The following is an 8,864-nucleotide window of genomic DNA, read 5'->3' as shown; positions in this document are numbered from 1 at the left end:
AGTTGTGATCTCATGAGTGTTTTAATATTGTGAATTCAAGTGTTAATTAAATGGTTCATTATAGTAGTTAATTGTAGTTAATAATTAGTTAATCAACTCTAAGTGTTATTGTCTTAACATTGAGAAGTAATTATACATTGGCGAGTGAGTTTAATTGAACATAATTAGTCTGAGTCTCTGTGGGAACGAACTAGAAAGTATTCTATATTACTTGTGAACGCGTATACTTGCGTGTGTTATTAGCGCGTGTTTTTGCCCTAACAACTTTTTGGCGCCGCTGCCGGGGACTCGGCCTATTTGTTTAGTTTATGTACTTACCATCATTGGTCATTAGGACTCAGTGATTAAGATGTGTGTACTTATTGTTTCCGGTTGCGTTTCAAGTACTTTAGTGAGCGTTTATGCAAACTCGTTCTCGTACTCGTAAGAGGACTTTAGATACAGCTGAGGAGACAGACGAAGTTCTTGATATTCCGGAGAAGATAGATTTTGAAGATTCGGATTCAGGAAGTAAGCAGAAAGACCTTTAATCATGGGTGATCGTATTGTTCCGGCAGGTCCAGCACTTATGGACTTTTCTCGGCCTAAAATTGATGACATTCAGTCAAGCATTCTTCATCCGGCTATTCAGGCTAACACCATTGAAATCAAGCCGGGCACTATTCAGATGGTGCAGAATTCTGTTTCTTTCGGAGGTGCTACGACTGAAGACCCCAACATGCACATAATGAAGGGTTTTTATCACATAAACGCAACGAAAACGTAAATTTAAATCTTAAAAAAAACCGAAGCTTGCTTTTGATAAAACCAAAATCTTTGATTATCTCATCAAAATGGATGTTCCATCTACGAGAAGCTTGCTTTAAACCATATTTGGTTCGTAGCATCTTACACACTAGGTGTTCATTTCCCTTGGAAAGAAAACCCTCTGGCTGTGTCATATACACTTCCTCTTCAAGTTTCCCATTGAGAAAGGGCGTTTTCACGTCCATTTTCCAGATCTCATAGTCGTAGTAAGCAGCAATCGCAAGCAAAATCTGAATTGATTTTAACAGGGCTACAGGCGAGAAAGTTTCATCAAAGTCAATCCCTTGCCTTTGTCTGAATCCTTTTGCCACGAGCCTGGCCTTATAGGTCTCCACCTGGCCATCTGCTCCAATCTTTCTTTTGTATACCCATTTGCACTCATTAGGCTTCACACCCTCAGGTGCTTCAACCAAAGTCCATACTTGGTTGGTATACATAGATTCCATTTCGGATTTCATGGCACTTTGCCATTTCTCTGAGTAAACACTACTCATAGCCTCATTATAGGTCATAGGGTCGTCATCATCAATGATTGACAACTCATTGTCATTCTCAATGACAAGGCCATAATACCTCTCAGGTTGGCGAGACACTCTCCCTGTCCTACGAATGGGCTGTTCCACAGAAGGTTGTTCAGTCTGAATAGGTGTTTCCTCTTGAACCGTAGTAGTCTAAGCTTCTTGAACTTCATCAAGTTCAATATTGCTCCCACTGTATCCTTCAAGGATAAACTATTTTTCCAAGAAGGTAGCATGTCTGGAGACAAACACCCTATGATCGGTGTAAAAGTAATACCCTAAAGTCTCTTTAGGATATCCCACAAAATTACATTTTACGGATCGAGATTTTTAGCTTATCTGGGTCAACTTTCTTGACATAAGCTGGACATCCCCAAATCTTAACGTGTTTAAGACCCGGTTTCCTTTCTTTCCATATCTCATATGGAGTTTGAGGAACAGATTTGGAAGGCACCTTATTCAGTAAATATGCTGAGGTTTCCAATATATAACCCCACAGGAATACTGGAAGATTTGCATAGCTCATCATGGACTGAACCATGTCTAACAAAGTTCGATTTCTCCTTTCAGATACCCCATTTAACTGTGGAGTATATGGAGGAGTCCACTGGGTGACTATACCATTTTCTTTGAGATAAGCTAGAAACTCTCCATTCAAGTATTCACCACCTCGATCTGATCGAAGAGTTATAATACTATGTTTGGTTTGTTTTTCCACTTCATACTTATACTCTTTGAACTTTTCAAAGGCTTCAGACTTGTGTTTCATCAAATACGCATATCCAAATCTAGATCGATCATCTATGAAAGTAATGAAGTATGAAAATCCACCCATGGCTTGCGTAGACATTGGTCCACATACATCTGTGTGTACCAATCCTAGCAAATCTGCAGCCCTCTCTCCATGTCCACTAAATGGAGATTTGGTCATTTTACCCAATAGACAAGACTCGCATGAAGGATATGATTCAAAATCAAAGGGGTCTAGTAACCATTCCTTATGCAATGTCCGCAGTCTATTTTCACTAATATGACCAAGTCTGCAGTGCCACAAGAAAGTGAGATTTTCATCATCCCTTTTTATTTTATTAGTTTGTTCAATCTGAAGTAAATTATGCTCTACGTCACATACATATAGACCATTATTTAAAGTACCACGTCCATAAAGAACATTATCTCTAAGAATAGAACATTCATTATTCTTAATAATAAATGAAAAACCATCCAAATCCAACATAGGAATAGAAACAATATTCCTCACAATAGAGGGAACGTAATAACAATTATTCAAAATAATAGTCTTGCCCGTAGGCATATGTAAACTAAATGATCCTACAGATATGGCAGCAACCCTTGCTCCATTGCCCATACGTAGAATCACCTCATCTTCTTCAAGAGTCCTACTTCCCTTTAGTCCCTGCAACGAATTGCAAATATGAGAACCACAGGCGGTATCTAATACCCAAGTAGAAATTTGTTAGTGACATATTAACTTCGATCATGAACATACCTGAATCAGAAGCGGTAGTCTCACTACCCTTCTTCTTCTTCAATTCTGCAAGGTAAACCTTGCAGTTCCTCTTCAGTGCCCCAATTTGTTACAGTGAAAGCAAATAGCTTTGCTCTTGGGGTCTTCAGCTTTTAGTGGAACCGGCTTTTTCTCACCTACTTTCTTCTTCTTGGAAGGGTTCTTCTTCCTTTTCTTAGGATTGGAACCTTCACCAATTAGAAGAACATAACTCTTCTTAGGGGGAAATTCGATTCCGCAGTCTTCAACATGTTGTGGAGTTCAGGCAGGCTGACATCCAGCTTATTCATGTGAAAGTTCACAACAAACTGCGAGAACGAACTCGGAAGTTATTGCAAGACCAAGTCTTGGCTCAGCTCCCCGTCCATGGCAAAACCAAGTTGTCCAAGACGTTCAATCAAATTGATCATCTTAAGTACATGGTCATTCACAGATGATCCCTCAGACATCTTACAACCGAACAGCTCCTTCGATATCTCATATCGAGCTGTCCTCCCTGCATCATACAACTCTTGTAGATGCATAAGGATAGTGTGAGCATCCATATGCTCATGTTGCTTCTGTAGCTCAATGTTCATGGAAGCTAGCATGATGCATTGAGCAACATTTGCATCATCTATCCACTTACGATACACAACATGTTCATCATTATGTGCATCGCTAGCAGGTTCAGTAGGCTTAGGTGAGTCAAGAACATATTCCAGCTTCTCAACCCTGAGAACAATTCTCAAGTTTCGAAGCCAGTCAGCAAAATTAGCACCAGTTAACTTGTGAGCATCTAGTATGCTCCGGAGTGATAGTGCAGAAGACATAACGTATATAGTAAATCTGTAAATGATGAACATATAACAACACTTAGCAAATATTCAATTTCATTTCAAAACACTATATGAATCGGGTTTTTATCCATAAGTGGCTCCCACTAGTTTATCTAATTTATACAACCGCTAAGTGAAAATTAAGCATTCATAATGCTAATGGGAATAGGGATCCTACATTCCATCACACAACCTCGGCTGTAGCACGAAACGTCATGTGATGTTCAATAGGCAGACAACTCTTGTCAATTACATCTTATGTTATTCCCTAATAAAACTTTAGCCTCTTGAATAATTGAGTCACGGTTGTAGCACGACAAACTCAATATTCTAAGTCAAGTCTAACCCAACATTTCGTACAATTGAATCAGTCTCCAACGGCCCATGGCTAAAGCACGTAACGACCTTTAGATTCTAATTCAATGTACACATCTCTATATAATAGACAAGTATTTCTTATTTCGAAATCAAAGCCCTCGGCTGTAGCACGAAACGACAATGATTTAAAAATAAGAACCACTTTCTACCATGTTGGAAGGCTATGATCGACACAAGCCCGTTGTGTCATTGGCCAATTACTACTTGATATTATTTAATTTTAGAGGGATTATATTATGTTACAATCATAATCATATTATAAAGAGATTCTTCCTTTTAAATTAAATATTTCAAATCAATAATCGATAATCAGATGATTCCCAGATCGGGGGGAGCATTGTCAAGAGGCGTCACTTAATACCCCTTTCTTACAGATAGAAATTTGCTTTTGACAGAATCATCCTTTATTGAATATTTATATTTAATTACGTGTTTCATAAAAACAAGAATCTCATGATTGTATTCATAATATTATTGTTAAGGCAAGAAACGATTCCTATTCTAGATTTTCTAGAGCACGCCTTATATTGATTTAAGTTCACCTAAATCTATCATCGCATGGTAAACATAGGCATATATCTCATACATAAAATTAAATAAACAAGTAAATGTAAAGTGCAATAAAGTAAATGTGTTTCGTTATGGCCCCATCCTATGTGATCTTTATCAAGCTCATGATAAAGATCAAGGTCAATCTAATATGGTGATGGAAATAAATACAACTACTTATTACATAAGTCTTCTTATTTGTTTAGACTTCTTGTATGCCTCGTCTTCTTCTTTGTATCACCTCCATTGGATAGCCTTCTTGAGTCTTCAATTACATTACATAGATTGAAAGTAAAACTAATCTAATGAACTTACAAGAATAACTCGAGTTACATTCGAGATTTATGATTACAAAGATTGACGACATGCATGTCGTATTTAAAACCAAAACCAAAACCATTACACTAAGGTCGAAAGGCCATAACCATACACCATGCTCATACAACACATAAAAGTATGTTAAAACACATAATCTGATCTTAACATATCATATTATCCATGATCTAAGCATAAAAAAAATGACAAAAATCAGAATCAGATCAGAAAAACAAGAATCACTGTTTACGGGTAGTAAACGACGTCAAACGCCTTACAAATGAGTCGTTGATAGCTATAGCTATCAGTTTTGTTCATACGCTCGTTTATCTATGGAATAGGGTATTCGTTTGCGTAAATCGGATACCAGACCCAGATTTCAGCAAATCTGTAGCAGCCAATTCAGAATCCGTATCTAATATGATTCTCATAATTAGAACAAACATAAATCATGTATATATCAGTATATATACAGATTACATAATCATCTTATGATTATACAACTCACATGAATATCATATATTCAAAACCATACATATATAAGCATATTATATCAACATCAAATCATGGCGAATCACGTAAATTCTCATATATCGAAAACAGTTAAACACATAAATGAATTAAAAACTTTTCGCAAGTAGCTCTGATTCCATTGAAGGGTTTTTATCACATAAACGCAACGAAAATGTAAATTTAAATCTTAAAAAAAATTGAAACCCTCCGCAGGATCCATGCGAAAAATAATATTTAATTCGTAGTTCAGTATGTTTACCTTAAGAAACTTTACGTTAATGGAAAGATGGAGGTCTTTAATAGCGATCCAAGAACGATGAACAGAAATCCCTAGCAGCTGCTCCTCAAGTGTGAAGCACTCCACAGGTATCCACCAAGAGTACAATGTGATAGAGGAGGAAGAGGTTGAGAGAATTAGTTGCCTCCCTCTTGTTCTACTTTAGAATTAGGGTTTTTTTTTGGTTGAGGCAAATAGGGTTTATAATAGTATATTTATAGGCAAACATAAAATATTATTATTATTAACCCTTCAATTGATTATTCTTATTAACCAATTAACTAATAATTAAAACACCTTTTAATCATTAATCCCTTTTCTAAACACTTTAGAAAAATGATTCTCTCACTTGATTTAATTTCCAAAATTAAATTCTTAATTAATAATATTAAGAACTTTTCTTAATTAATTTTATAATTAATTAAATCTCATTTAATCAATTATTAAATTTGCTAAGTAATTATTTATTTCACAAATAAATAATTACCAGCCATTATTAATTAATTCCTCCACCATTAAATCATTCTCTTTTATGGTGTGACCCTGTAGGTTCAATATTAAGCCAGTAGTAGAAATAAATAATAATAAAACTATTTTATTATTATTTATATAAATTCTCTAATTTATTAAATATGATTAATTAATAAATTAATCATGTTTATTCTACATCGTGAGGGATACTTCTCAGCATATCGCGACTATCCGGATAATACGAATTCACTGCTTAGAATACCAAGAACCTATTCAGTGAATAGTTACCGTACAATTAATTCCTTCTACCCTGTAATGTCATGATTAAATACAAGGCATGGAACTCGTGTCAAGCCTATCTTATTTAATCATATGCTTTCTCATTCACTATGCTTAGTTCTAATTAATGTGAATTAGAAACTCCTTTCTAATTTCATTCACTCTGGCCAGAGATTCCTGAACTAGCATAAGTGGATCAACATTGAACATTCTCTTCCTTCACTGGAAGGGGTAGATCCTTTATTGATCATACACTATCTTCGTGTATAAATTCCTATACCCAGTAGAGCCCTTATAATTGTCCCTGGAGACTAAGAACTAAACCAAAGCATAGTTCAGTGTACACAAGATGACTATGATGACCTCAAGTCTAAGGATACTTGTACAACTATCACTATGTGAACAACTGCTGACACATGAGTGAACTCCATCAGTTGTTCAGCTGTGTGAGTCATGTTCAGTGAACTTATTCTATAATAAGCACGTACATACTAGCTATAGTGTCACCACACAAATGTCTATGAGAACATACATCCTTCATAATGAAGCAAGCATAGTATGTACCGATCTTTGCGGATTACTAATTACCAGTTAGTAATCCTACGACCAGGAAATATTTAAGTTCAGAGTTATCATCTTTTTAGGTCTCATTATTATGATCTCATCATAATCCATAAAAAGATTTACTCTAAACTATAGTATATCTTATTTAAACACTTAAATAGATAAAGCCCGCAATAAAACCAAAACAAGTCTTTTATAAATATCAATGAAATCAAAACAGATTACATAAAAGTTATTCTTAAATCATCATACATGATTGGACTTAGGACACATCTCTTTCACATAAGGAATTTTGTTGAGATCTGTAGTACTTTCAAATACAATGGTGTGACTCATGAGGCTATCAAGCTGAGGATTTTCCCATTCTCTCTGAGGGATAAAGCTAAGGACTGGTTACATTCTGAACCAGCTGGGTCCATCACTACTTGGCAAGATCTTGCACAAAAATTTCTGGTGAAGTTTTATCTAATGGCAAAGACTGCGGCTATGAGGAGTGCGCTTACTCAGTTTGCGCAGCAACCTACAGAATCTATGTGCGAAGCTTGGGAGTGCTACAAGGAGATGTTGAGAAAGTGTCCACATCATGGAATGCCTGATTGGATGGTGATCACTGGTTTCTATAATGGTTTGGGGGCCCAATCTCGGCCAATGCTCGATGCAGCAGCTGGAGGCGCCTTGTGGGCCAAAAGTTATACTGAGGCTTATAATCTTATTGAGACTATGGCTGCAAATGAGCATCAAAACCCAACTCAAAGGATGATGCCTGAGAAGGTAGCAGGTATTCTGGAAGTCGATGCAGCCACAGCTATTGCAGCGCAGCTCCAAGCGCTGTCTATGAAGGTCGATTCTCTAGCCACCTATGGGGTCAATCATATAGCTATGGTCTGTGAGCTTTGCGCATATTCTCATGCTACGGATCAGTGTTCTCTTGTTAACGAATCTGTTCAGTACGTGAACAATTATCCCCGATAACAGCAGCCTGTGCCAGCTACTTATCATCCTAACAACAGAAATCATCCAAATTTCAGCTGGAGTAATAATCAAAATGCTATTCAGCAACCATATCAGCAAGGCGTAAGTAAGCAGTTCAATCCACCTGGATTCCAGCAACCGCAGAATTATGCTCAAAGGCAATCATATCCTCAACAGGGAGGTGCAGCTGCACCCACTAGTGCTGATTTTGAGGAACTTAAGCTGTTGTGCAAGAGTCAGGCGGTTTCTATCAAGACCTTGGAAAATCAAATTGGTCAAATAGCCAATGCAGTGCTTAATCGCCAACCTGGCACACTTCCCGGTGACACTGAAGTGCCAGGCAGGAAGGAAGCTAAAGAGCAAGTCAAGGCTATTACCTTAAGGTCTGGAAAAGTTGCTGATGCTGAAAAAGCAAAAGAAGGAGAAGCTGAAGTTGGTAATGAAGAAGCTAAGTAAAAGGAGAAAGCGGCGGAATCAAGGAAGACTACTGTTGAACACACTCTGCCTGAGGGTAATACAGGGGAGAAATAACTCTATCCTCCACCACCTTTCCCTAAGAGATTGCAACAACAAAAGCTGGATAAGCAGTTCGGTAAGTTTCTGGAGGTGTTCAAGAAACTTCACATCAATATATCTTTCGCTGAGGCTTTGGAGCAAATGCCTAGTTATGCGAGATTCATGAAGAGTATTCTTTCAAGGAAGGTGAAACTGGATGACCTTGAGACCGTTGCTCTAACGGAAGAATGCAGTGCTGTGCTGCAACAAACGTTACCTCCAAAGCTTAAGGATCCAGGTAGCTTCACCGTTCCTTGCACCATTGGCAAGTTGTCTTTTGACAAGTGCCTTTGTGATTTGGGAGCAAGCATCAATCTGAT

The 8,864-nt window shown here is 37.2% G+C and overlaps 1 non-coding gene across 1 annotated transcript; it reads right to left on the bottom strand.

Moving 5' to 3' along the window:
* Positions 1-7,500: 7,500 nt before the first annotated feature.
* LOC141709261 (small nucleolar RNA R71) lies at positions 7,501-7,607 on the bottom strand. The gene has a single exon (XR_012569847.1). It is a non-coding gene; the product is annotated as a small nucleolar RNA R71 (small nucleolar RNA).
* Between the last annotated feature and the right edge of the window lie 1,257 nt (positions 7,608-8,864).

The sequence above is a fragment of the Apium graveolens genome, chromosome 2, assembly GCF_009905375.1.
Source record: "Apium graveolens cultivar Ventura chromosome 2, ASM990537v1, whole genome shotgun sequence".
Taxonomy (NCBI): Eukaryota; Viridiplantae; Streptophyta; class Magnoliopsida; order Apiales; family Apiaceae; genus Apium; species Apium graveolens.
Note: the sequence above shows the minus strand (reverse complement) of the source record. Positions and strands in the feature narration are given on the sequence as shown.